Genomic DNA, 12,690 nt, shown 5'->3' on the forward strand with positions numbered 1-12,690 from the left:
AGACTGCATGACTAAAAATTTGCTATATCTTTTTAAAATTACTTTGTTACATCTTTAATGCAAAAATCTTGTACTGTGTATATTTAATATACATAGACTTAATACAGTGTTTCAGGTGGTAGTAGGAGATGCTAGCTAGTCTTTGTCAGACAGATTTGTGTAGCCATTTCTTTTCAAGTGCTTTTAAAATTATGATGACTCATACAAATCAGTAAAGTTCCTTAGAGTTTGAAAAAGGAAACAAAAAAGTAATATTGCCTTTAGAGCTTTAAAATAGTATTTTAACATTTAGGATCTGAAGCAAAGTTATGGAAGACACTTACATGAATTTTCAGGTCTCTGGTGTAATTTTTAAACAGTGCTCAGCTAAATTACTCCTTATGCAGTACCGTGCTATAGAATGAGATTTGCCTGGGTTTTTTTATGCTCAAATGATTTCCTAGTTACAAGGTGGTTGGTTTTGTTTGTTTGTTTTCCTCCAGGAAAAAGATTCTTCTCAGAGCAGCCCACAAGAGAGAGAGAGAAGACCTGGAAAAAACAAATAGAAATGTAGTGTCAGCGAAAGCATCTGTATCACTTGAACCTTGTACACCAAAGAAAAATCCTGTAATTGCAGAAAATGTAGATGAAAAAGTAGAAGTAGTTTCCTCGACTGCATTGAATAAACCTTCACAAATTCAAAAACTGGAACTTCAAACGGAGAAGACTTTCAGGCAGTGTCGCGCTTGATAATTCATCTAAGCGGCATATACATCAACCTAATCCTGTTTTAATAGCAGCAGCAGCAGTCCACAGCATGGAAACTACCATTGTTCATACTTCTGTAGAGGACCCAGTAGTTTGTACAGTAGGTTGTGATTTATGGACCCTGACTACTTGAATTCATCTCTGAAACTGAAAAATGCTTTAGGTTCAACTACTGACTATGCAACTGAAAATCCTAACTGTCATGTTGTAGGCTGCTCTGTTGAAGTACAACCAACAAGTGAAAATGCAGTTTTACTGACTACAGTCACACAAACTATTGTACAGTTCAGTGGAAGTGGAGAATCCTTCATTGCTCTTACTGTGCCAGCCGAGAGTCCAGAAGAGCCTGATAAATAAATAATAAATAGTTCTTTCCTGCCTATTAAGCAAGAGGAGACAGAAACAGATAAATCTGTGTATATGAATGCATATGGTAGAGGTGAAGTATTACAAACTGAGCATCCATACTGCAGACAAGACATAGACAGAGATCACCTTTGGCAAAAAATTTCAAAGCTCCACTCTAAGATAACTGTGCTTGAAATGCAGGAGATAAAAACTTTGGGGAGACTCAGGTCCTTGGAAGCTCTTATTGGACAACTGAAGCAAGAAAACCTGCTTTCTGAAGCAAAGCTGGAGATTGTAGAAGACTGCTTTACAACACTTTGAAGTGACTATGATACAGTAAAGGCTTTCGGTGATTGCTCTAAAATATCTTTTTAGCTCCTTTGACTGTCCTTTTGGGCAAATTAACTTTTGTTTCAGTCGTGGTATTTTAAACATCTAATGCAAATTGTGTGAATAGCAAATATTCTCTAAAATGTTACATCAACCACTACCAAAGCTAGGTGGTAGAATATTGCCTATAAAATATGACTTGCAAGTAAGCTTAAAAAAAAAAATTAAACCTGTTAAAGTTTTGTTAAAAAGTACATGAATTGAATCAATGAAGATAAGTTAAACCTTTCTAGCTGCAGGCTCCTCTGAAACATGCAATTCCTGCATTTGGGGCAGCAGTAGAATGGACGGAATAAGCATGTAGGATGGACAATTATAAAACTGTTGTGTTAAAAAAAAACCAAACCAAAACAAAAAAGTGTCCCAGTTCTCTTTCAAATGAGTAAGGAGGTATGTAATACACATTGTCCAGCAAGGGCACAATTACTCTTTAATCTTCTGTTTATCTAACATTTGTTCTGATAGTTTTTTGTATGCTTTGACCTTATTAAAATTGTTTCTGCAATAAAAGGTGTTTCCTTTCATTTAGGTCTAGAAACAAAAATCATTTAAGATTACTGTTACAGTGAATAGGTCCATCTCTTTTTTTTGGATTATTGAGCTGAAATGGAAAGAACCATCTTAAATAGTGGTATTTTTGCTCGTTAGTAAAAGGGAAAGTTCTAACTATTCAGGGAGTGCTGTCTGCTCAGCCTTGATCCTCTTACAGTCTGTAGCTGGGTAATACATACACCCTTAATAATACACTGAAGAAAACTAGCTTTGCAGAGCAAATTGCTAGTTAAAGTAGCAGAATCTGGCTCATTATTTATTTGTCTAACTCTTCAAGAAATGGAATTACAAGACTAGAAATCCACTCTTCTGTATTGATTTTATTGACTGATTCTAGTGCACAGGATACCACTACAGTGGAAAGATACTGACAATTCATTTTGAAGTAAATTAATTTGCTAAAATACTTTCTGCTTATTCTGTCTGCGTGCCACCCCTTGGATCTAGAGTTCACTGTACAATCTCGTATGGTGAACTAGTACTAGATCACCTAGTCCAACTATACATCGCAGTTGGACTAGATGATCATTGTAGGTCCCTTATTTTTATAATTTAAATATTTTTAATTTTAGTATTTTTTAATTTTTAATATTTTTTTTCCAATTATTAAACTGTTCTTCTCTCAGCCCACAGGTTTGCCGTTTTTCCGATTCTCCCCATCCCACTGGAGTGGGGGGAGGAGCGAGCGAGCAGCTGCATGGTATTTAGTTGCCGGCTGGGGTTAAACCGCAACAGACACGTTCTAAACTGTTCTGGTAATCTTTTCATAAAGAATTGGGGATCAAGCAACACTAATTACAAAGCTGGCCTCCAACTAGATAACAAGTTACAAACTAGTCAAATTTCAGAAAATTTTTGAGACTCGGAGTAGCTGCCTAGAAGTTGGTCTACTAAGGCACAGCGCTGCAAGCGGTTAGTCTCTGTCAGTAACCACTGTAATAGGTGTGTTTTGTCCTTGGATTTGTTGACTTCTTTCAGGCTCTAAGCAGAGGATATGCTTAGGAAAATTCCTAAATATAAAGGTCAGTTATAATATGAATTATTTACTGGGACTCTGTGACCCACTCACTTTTTTCCCTCTTATTGAGGTACTGTCCCTGCAACAAAAGAACATGCCCATTCTGCTTTATGTGCTCTGAAATCACAAGGGGCATCCTGTATCCTCTAGAAACATTGCTGCTGTACAGGGTCCGATCTTGCGAAGGTTGTCCAGGTTGCCTTTCTGAACTGCACATTTTGTAATTTTTTATAAAGTAAGAGATCTTTCAAAGTGATTTACAAAACGCTGTATGAAATTGCTAAATGATTTGGCAATTGTAGAAATTTCATGAATGTCACTACAAATCTTCTGCTAACACTGTATATTTTAAGACTGACCACCCAGTTCAAAAGTCCACTGTAGTTCTTGAAGGGCAATGAGAGCTCAGACGTAGCAAAAGAGTTGCAACACTTTTAAGCTGTTGTCTCAGCAAAGCTCTATTCCCAAAGAAATCTTTTTTTTTTTTTTAACATGGTATTTGCATTTCTGATATATTTTTGCCTTTACTAATGGTTTCCAGCATTAAAATCAAGAACGTTATTTGTGTCATAGATTTCTTTAAACCTGGAAAAAACCAAATGCTTAATTTTCCTTTTTTATGGAGTTTCTTGGGACTGTAGCAGAAAAGCTCAGTAACTCTACAAGCCTGTCACCAAGTCTACAAATTTCCCTCCTATAGGGTGATTTGGGTCAATGGGCCTAGGGCGGATATAGCAGGCCCTCTGCCTTTCTTTACATACAGCTTTTTGTGCCAGATAGGTCATTATTAAGGCCTACAATTAACTCTTCTTACCCGAGCCCATTATCTAATTGCTGCCTAAAGTAACCGCTACCCTCTTACCAAGCAGGATATTACAGCTGTTAACCAAAGGTGTCTAACAAAAGATGTTAAATAGTATGATAGTTTATTAACCTGGTGTTTTCAAGTAGAGCTTTAAAACTTTCAGTTTAAACTTAGCAGTTTTCCTTAATTCTAAATTTGACGTGCTTGCTCTCAATGTGTCAGATCATAGTGTGTCCATCCCATCTCAGTGTGTTCATCCCATCCAGGTTCATGGTTTCTGCAGTGGACAGCATCGCCAACTTTAAAAAAAAAAAAAAAGCCAGAGATTGCCTGAAACCAAGATGATTTCGTATGCAGCATTTCTCAGGACCAGTCTTGCAGCGATGAAGAGGTTGAAACTCCACGAAGTAGTTTGAAGATAGAATAGAATCCATGCTATGTTTTGTAGGTGACTGCTGCCAATTGATTCCAATAAATTACTTTGGGCTGAGAACTTTTGTATTCATTTAAAAATATTTAGTATTATAGCTGACTATTGTTGCTTACAGGAAAATACGGCTAGGTCCTTTGCTTCAATGATACGCTGACACTGAACTACTCAGGCTATTTATTACAAGGAAGGAAAAATACTGTGGTGGAAAATACCACACCCCACTGAATTAGATACTACATGTACATTTTGTTTTCAGTGTTTCCTAATCATAAAGCTGTACAGCCTTTGCACACAATTTTATTTCACTAAACTTATGGGCTCTTGAAGGTGCCGTATTATTCCTTGAGATCCAATGGAAACTGCTTTTGTGCAGTTGCAGCCCAGCATCAAAGTAGTACACTGAATCATCATTCCTTCTGTAATGTATCAGGCTTATCTTGATCAAAGTTAAATGTTCTTATTTATCTTTTCAATAATTTTGCATTTGTATCAACTTTTTTTTTTTTTGACTGCCAATTTCCACTGATGTAATTAATTATTTCAATACTTTACAGATTTAATGGGTGTCGGCTGTTTCCTTAATTGACCTCTTGAACTGTTCAGATGTATTTCTTTTCCACTGTCCACTGTAGGAATTTGGTGTTTGGCTTTCTCTGAGATCTTCATTTAAAGTCCATCAGTTTTATTAAACTTCTCTACAAGCAGTGTAATTCCATCTGGAATAAAATGGTGCCCATTTCTCCTGATTTTCCATCTTCTTTATGATGTGGAGTCTGAAGTTTTATTTAACTCATTCTGAATGCAGGGGTAGCTACGAAGGATTTTTTCTTTCTCTCAGACTAGTAAGTATCCAGGACTTCTGTTCTATACTTTCTTGCATCAAGTGGTACAAATATTGACTGCACTCTTGCATGCTTCACAAGCATTCATTAGAAGTCTGTCTAGATCTCTCATTAGGTGTCTTTGATACCTTTTTACTCTCTTCTACCACAGTGAAGTTGTAATTATTCGTCCTTTCTGCTTAAGCCCTCTCCTATTCTGAGACTTGGCTTGTACATGAGAAAAACCAGCGGCAGACATGGGCTCACTCAAAATGCCATCTTTGTTAATAATTAATTTTCTCTGTCGTCTTCTGTTTTGCCCAAGCTAGTCCATGATGATGCGTGCTCTGGGCCAGTGCCCACGTCAGCCATGGGGCAGCCACTCGTCTGCTTCCTGTGAAGGGATCCTCCCTCTGACCGCAGTGCTGCTGGGCTCTAATGACAGAGTTCATTCATGTTCAGAGTACATTCGTGCTGTCTTCTCATCAGTAAACTTGAAACTACTTGAATTCTAAAAATTACAGTTCTCTCCATCTCCTAACTTCTGTGATAGGTTGGTCCCAAATGCCTTGTGTACAACTCGATGCCTGCTCTCACTGGATTATGCTGCCTAACTGGAGGTTCATGTCATACATGCAAATCCGCACTCCTGCAGTTCAGCCTGTACCCAGTGCTGCCTCAGCAAAGCACCAGGCACAGCCGAGTCCAGCCCTTCCATGTCAAAGTGAGATGGTGTAACACCCAGGGTCACCATCACGTCACCAGGTGGGGGCTCATGCTGGCAGGGATTGCCTGCGTGCTCTGGATGCCTGCAGCCATACTTAGTTAATTTTGTCAATGACAGGGGTAGACTGCTTGGCACAATGTGTTATTTCTAAACCCACTGAGGTAAGCGCTGAAATCCCTTTACTCTTAGAGGTTTTAAACTTCATACTGACAGTAGGGCAAGAAACCCCAGAGCCTGCTTTTGTGAGAGATGATTGTGTCTGCCCAGTGAGAGACACCAGGAAATACCCACTTGCTTTCTGGGCAAACCCAGGAGACACTGTGAGCAGCAGGCTGACAATTTTTTAACAATCCAGGCAGAACTAGACAAAGTCCACATCCAGCCTCAAGGAAAGGTGTAAGACACAGGTTAACGGTGAGTGACTCAGGCCTTTTCCTCCTCCATAAACTCCACAAGCAAGAAGCCTCGTGCTGTGTTGTAAGGCTGGAGGGGAAATAGCACCTGCACACCGGGGCTGTGTGAGACATGCTCCGGGCCAGACAGGGAGGAAGGAGTGGGCTTTGGCATTTAGAGTCGCTGCCTGGCAAAAGTGCCTTCATGTGGGGCATCTCTGCACTGCTGATGCAGCATCGGTTGCAGGTGTTGCCCCTTCTTTGGGATCCCACATGCCAGGCACAGCTCAAAGCTACAGGGAGAACCCAGTAATGCACTGCAAAGGCATGAATTACCAGCACAAAGGCAAGAGGGAAGAGAAACAAAGAGAAAAGGACAAGTTATATGCTCATTAATGACTTAAAAATGAACGTGGCTTTGGACAAAAAAATATATTTTTCTTTGCTTGTTTACCAGAGAATTTTATGACTTAATAACACAAGCTAATTTATATTTCTGCAACTTCAAGTGGACCTCTGGAAATGCTTTAGAATTTTATTCACACTAGATCATATAAAAATATCACTGCTTTATTTTCTCTTTCACTGAAATCAGTGTAATGGCTTTATAATTTATGAGACCATTTACTGCTGCAGAGAAGATGCCACTATCTGCCAAAATATTTTCCACAAATAATAAGAACAAGACCTCTAAACAAACTTTTTCCAGTAAATATATTTCTTGGCATTATTAAATATTATGGAGTACATTGCAAAAAGTCCATCACTGTTTAAATATCTGCCTTTCCTGCAGAAGACACTTAGAATGGCATTTCTGAAAGCATAAAGGCAATGTAGAGGCCTGCGTCACATCCATTCAAAAAGGCAAAACTGTATAGATGCTTTGGGAATATATATTTTTATATAGAGAAGATATTATCTATTGCATATGTCTAAAACAACAGTCCTCCCTATAAACAGCAGGTGGTGCTACTGGATCGCTCTGTGGAAGCCAGACTAAAGGCCTGCATTTTATTTTTATTCTGTTGTTGTTGAAACATACGCAAACAGATTATGCAGGGGGTTTTTTTCCTTATTTGCAGATGTATCTTTAATAAAGAAGGGTAGTATCTGAACTAAATAGTATGACTAATAGTCTTCAATTTTACAGAAACAGAGCTTCAGACAAGAAGAAACTCATTTATATTCTGAGCATAAAATGTGAAAGTCAAGAGACTTCTGCTCAAGTGTGTGGCAAAAGAAGATGGATTCACTGTCCTTATGTGGAGCATGATTGCACTCCTCATTTGTTGAAGTGGGTCAGTGATTAAAGTATGAATCCTGTAAACAGTTTAGCATTGCTTATTTGCATATTAATCAGGGTAACAGTGCAAGTCTTTAATCACAGTCTTCATCAAGGGTGTCTGGTTTGGTACTGCTGCCATGTTTATGAAACTGGGAAGATACGTGCACAACAGCTTTATGCGTGGCATAATCCCCTCTTAAAATGTTGTGGGACAACCTTTGCTCTGAGAATACACAACTTCAGATGATACGAACAACATTGGAACAGGGGAATGCTGGTCCTGCACATTCAAGCAAGTTTCTTCTTGCTTATTCCAGTGTTACTTTCAAAATACAACAGATAATAGGGCATTACAGTACAGGTAAGAAGTATTCATCTGATTTTCTGAATGAATGGAACAGGGCTGCAAACCACTGGCATTGCAAAAACAGATGGTGAAAAGAGCTCTGTCAAGGTAAACACTGGCTTCAGAGGCATAAATGAGCCTCAAAGCCGGTGGGGCCAGGTGTTGCAGCTTCTCTGGATACACGGAAAGTGGTGTTCAGCCACTCAGCCTCCTGAAAGAAATCCTCTCACCTGACTCTGGATGTCTCCACCATGAGATGCACCTCAATTAAGCAATATTTGGTATGAAGAAGAAGAAATGAACTGAGGAAATGCCTATTCATCTACTGACTATGGCCAGGGGGATGTTCTAGGCAGAAACTATCTACCTTTTGAAACACAGGGTGAGATTCACTGTAATTTCTAGTTCTCAGATGGCGACAAGGTAGGAAGACTAAAGGCTAATAGAAAGGCTTTTGGCACAGCAGTCCTTCCAAATTGTGCCTTAATTTCCCATACAGCCAGTGACAAGATGAAGGCCTTTCAAAGTTCTAGAAGAGATTCTGCTCAGATATTTCATTCATATAGTTAGAGCCTTTGTGTTTTTTTTTTTTTTCCCCTGAAGATTTTGAAAGACACCTCTATTTCTGTAAGAAATTTGGACAAGTAGGAAAACTGATTCACCTGGTGCCTGGCTTAGGCAGAGTACAACCTAGGCACAGTTCTCAGTGCTGCAGAACACCCTCACGAGGTGCACATCAGACAGAAGAGCTCTACACTGCTTCATGAATAGCACAAAGTGGTTGAGACAGACACATTTGACCACCTCTTATAACCCCTTGGGACTGAAAACAACCTTGTGGTTGCTATAGCTTCACTCTAGAGTAGTAGCAAACACCATGAAGAGGTCTTTTTCAGCCCTGTTTGCTTGGGTAAGCACATTATAGATCACAAATACCAGCAGTCTGACCTTCAGTCTGAATCAATAGACTATTAGGCCACATAAGAATAGGTTTCAGGAGCTCTCAATGACCAGAATAGCTACTGTTTGGAGATAGGGGGCTAATAAAGACATGAGAGTTTCACTGCATGCAAGATCTCATACTTACCAGCAAATGTTGTTAAACTTACATCAAAGCTCTTTATGCAGTGTTCTATGTGATGAGAAATCCTGTACTCTGTAAACTTGGCTTTGGCTGGAGGGCAGCTGTGGAGCAACAGCCTCATATTGCCTCAGTGCCTACTGACAGACTATGAATACTCTCCCAACACGGAATTACCTTCCGCAGGGCTGGCTCCAGCAGACTGACCAGGCGTTTTCAGGAAACAGTGGCTGGTTTGCTGTAGATAAGGCTGAGTACAACAGCAGACTCTCTTTTCAAGTCAGAGCCCCAACCAACATCTGTAGAAAAGCATCCATAGCTCACTAGCAACACAGCAGCCTCTCTCCACAACTGTGTGGAGTCTTTTAAAAGGCGGGAGGACTCACCCCCAATGGGCTCAGCTCCCCACCTGGTACAGAAGCACTGCATTTTTCCCTTGTGAGGAGAGCAAATATTCAAAGTTTGGCTGGCACAGGGAACATCAGCTTTGAACTGAATCATAGCTCAGGCCTCCAGCAAGGACTTGACAAAGAAGTGAAATGTGGACTGATGCTGTCTTTTATCCTGGTTTTCCTCTCCCTTAGTGTAGTGAAAGAGGGACCAATAAACCGAGCTCCTGACACTTACTGAGGTAGGAAATGCTGCAAGAAAAAAAAGATACAGATAATGAGCACAAAACTATGTTTCATTTATGGAGATTAATTAGAAGCAATAACAAATGCAATTAGATTTTTAATTAAAAATGTATTAGAGACTGACACTTATCTAAGAGTTGCTACAGAAATATGGGCTCAGCCACAGTTCCATTTGAGATAACTAATTTTACAACTTTTAAACGTATCATTCACTATAATGAGATCACAGTCATAAATCCAAATGAAATTGTATTTTACATCTTTCACATTAAAACCATCAATTTACTTCAAGTATCCATTTTGTAAGGTTTCAATAAAAATATTTATGCATTTTTTTATTTGCATAGCTTCAGATCTTTTATTCTGTATTTAACATCTGAAATGAATTTACAGCTTTATTCACAGTTTTTGGTGCATATTGAAGGATTGCAGACACTCTTTGCTTACCTTTATTTGTTGTTTTTGTTCACCTTTTACCCTGATCTCATTTCAGGACCTCAGGAACACAGCTTCCTATTGCAAAATCCCTCGCCAAACTGCCAAGTGCCTGCTCCTTGTAACAGGCGTTGCTTTCGGCCTGCATCTCTTTGTCTTACCCCAAGCTCACACATTAAAATTATGGGGTATGGACATGCACATGGCTTAATACACTGAAATCCTCAGCTTCCTTTGACTGCACCTTGGCTGGTAAGGTGAGTTATCTTCCACCAGCTAACGTAAATATGTTAGGTGTTGTCTTTTTTAATGAAGAGGATATCTTTTTAACCTACTTAATTTAAAAGAAATTCTCCATTATGTCTGAAAGGATTTTGCTAATAATAACCTGCCAGTGTGGGGTCTACAGTTCCAGCTCCTGCATTGTTTATAGCAGACAATATATGGGAATGGCAGAATAAAAGCCAAAGAATAAAAAATAACTATGGTTCTTTTCTAATTATTTGATCTGTTTCTTTGACAAATACAGATTTTTTTTGATTTGACATATTTCCCTTCTCCATCAACAGCTGCATATATAATATAATGGTGGAAATCATTGGTGTAGTCACCAGCATAAAAGACATAAAAGTTCGAAACCTTTTGGAAGTCACTGGGAGAACTGCCTGCTCTAAAGACCCGCAGGTTTGTTTAATTTTCTAGTTACTAGTTACATACTACAGGAAAAAATAATCTGGCAGTTAAAGAAATATGGTAAGCTTCCCAACTGATGTCTTAGCTAGCCATGAAAATTTTTCTTTGGGTTTTAAATAAATATGTTTAAGAACAATTAAAAGTATAAGTGTGTAACATAAGTTTCATTGCAGGTGAAGCGATGCAGTGAGTGTCATGCATTGATATGTCACGCACTGAACACTGAAGTCATGTGAATGGATAGGGAGGCGGGGGACTTTTACTCTCACACATACATGCACACCCACAAAACACTCAAGATACTGTACTTGCCTTAAAAACAATAAAATTTTGAAATTTGAATGTTGCTAGAACAAGTCCCAGATACATTTCCATCTTCTCCCTCTAAGCATAAAAAGCCAACACATTCTTGCTTCCCAACATTTATGGTAAAAATACATTTTATTCTTTCTACAACAATTTTTAACAATGGAACATGGAACAGTAATGAAGTGTTATATGGCAGAATAATATGTCCTGTCTTTTCTTGCAGGATGGTCTCTAACACTGTGCAATGTTTGAAATCACTATTTTACATTACCTCAACATTTGACAGGATCAATAGCCTTCTGGGAAATTCCCCTTACTGCATTCTAATGAGCAAATTGATGCCTTTTGAAGCAGAAACAAGTTATCTTTCAGACAAGCTATAGCTGGGAATGGCCAATTTGGAATAAATATTGTCACCTGTGCAACAATCCATGTTTCTGCAGCTCTCTAGAGAAAAAGCAGAAGCCAATAATATTTTAAGAACCGCAGCGACATTAAAAGCATTAAGTGTCTGTTCATTTTGCTTTTCTTCCCAGAAGATTTGTGATTTTCAAGGGATCTGAGTAAAGCAGAGTCATGAATTTTTAAAATTTAAATCGACCCTGATATTCTTTGTTCACTACACAGACCATTTCCTGTCTTTTACAGCAAAAGTCCATTTCTGTTACGAAAGAAATTCCCTGAGCCAGGCTCAGGCAGGCAGCCCTGTGTTAGATCCCTCGAACAAAGTGAAGATGCACCAGAGGCCTAGTCGGACGTACGAAACTTGTCACTGCTGTTCCTAATGCACGGCCCTGTAACATCTCCCTTACGCAAAACAAGGCCTACAAATGTCCACTGCCCTTTTCCCCCAGCCCCCATGCACAAAGTAAGATGCCAAACATACGGTTTTTCAGGCCGTTGCCCTTTCCTCAAGTGTTTATATTTCTTACGAAGAACCTAAGGCTAAAGGTTGCATTTTTAAAGGTATTTAGGTGTTACACATCATACTGCCTTTACAAATCTGGCCACTAATCTTTCTTGTTCTCAGCAGATCCGAGATGTTTGGCCAGAGGCAGGGAGTGGCGTGCCGAGGCCGGTGGTCTGCGCTGGCGGCCTGGCGCCACAGCAGCCACCCCAGGCACGCCTCCCCCTGCAACCGGCCCCCACAAACGGAGAGCGGTAGCTGCTAAGAGAAGGTAGCACAACTTACACAGCCTCAAGGCTGGGAAGACACTGCAAACACTAAAAGAGAAAGCTAGTACGTTTGTTACCTGACATGACGTATCAAAGCACTCCAGCACTGTGCTCATGAAAGCCTTACGTAGGTCTGAAATAGCAAGAGAACTGGCTCCAATATATTCAGTGCTTCCTCTGAAAAACACTACTCCCTCTTCTCCCTGCAAGTATATCAGAGCCTGCATGAAACACAATTCCCGGTGAAGCCACGATGCACCAGAAGCTGCCTCCCAGCCTACCATGGTCCATGTTTGTTGTAAGGGGCTTTGGAGTGACCCCAATGAAGGCCAGATATTTGCACTCCGCTGAGATTGGTGTCGCATCTGCTGTTGAAAATAAGTCACTGTAAAGTAGCTCCTAAAGGAAGAAATGCAAACCTTCCCTTCTAGAGTGAAAACATTTCGGTCATTTGAAAAGGGAGAACAGTAATCTACCACAAATACCATATGCAAAAT

The 12,690-nt window shown here is 39.5% G+C and overlaps 1 pseudogene; it reads left to right on the forward strand.

Moving 5' to 3' along the window:
• Window positions 1–482: 482 nt before the first annotated feature.
• LOC104154983 lies at window positions 483–1,435 on the forward strand (annotated as a pseudogene).
• Window positions 1,436–12,690: the final 11,255 nt, after the last annotated feature.

The sequence above is a fragment of the Cariama cristata genome, unplaced genomic scaffold (genome assembly GCF_000690535.1).
Source record: "Cariama cristata isolate BGI_N322 unplaced genomic scaffold, ASM69053v1 scaffold716, whole genome shotgun sequence".
NCBI classification, from domain to species: Eukaryota; Metazoa; Chordata; class Aves; order Cariamiformes; family Cariamidae; genus Cariama; species Cariama cristata.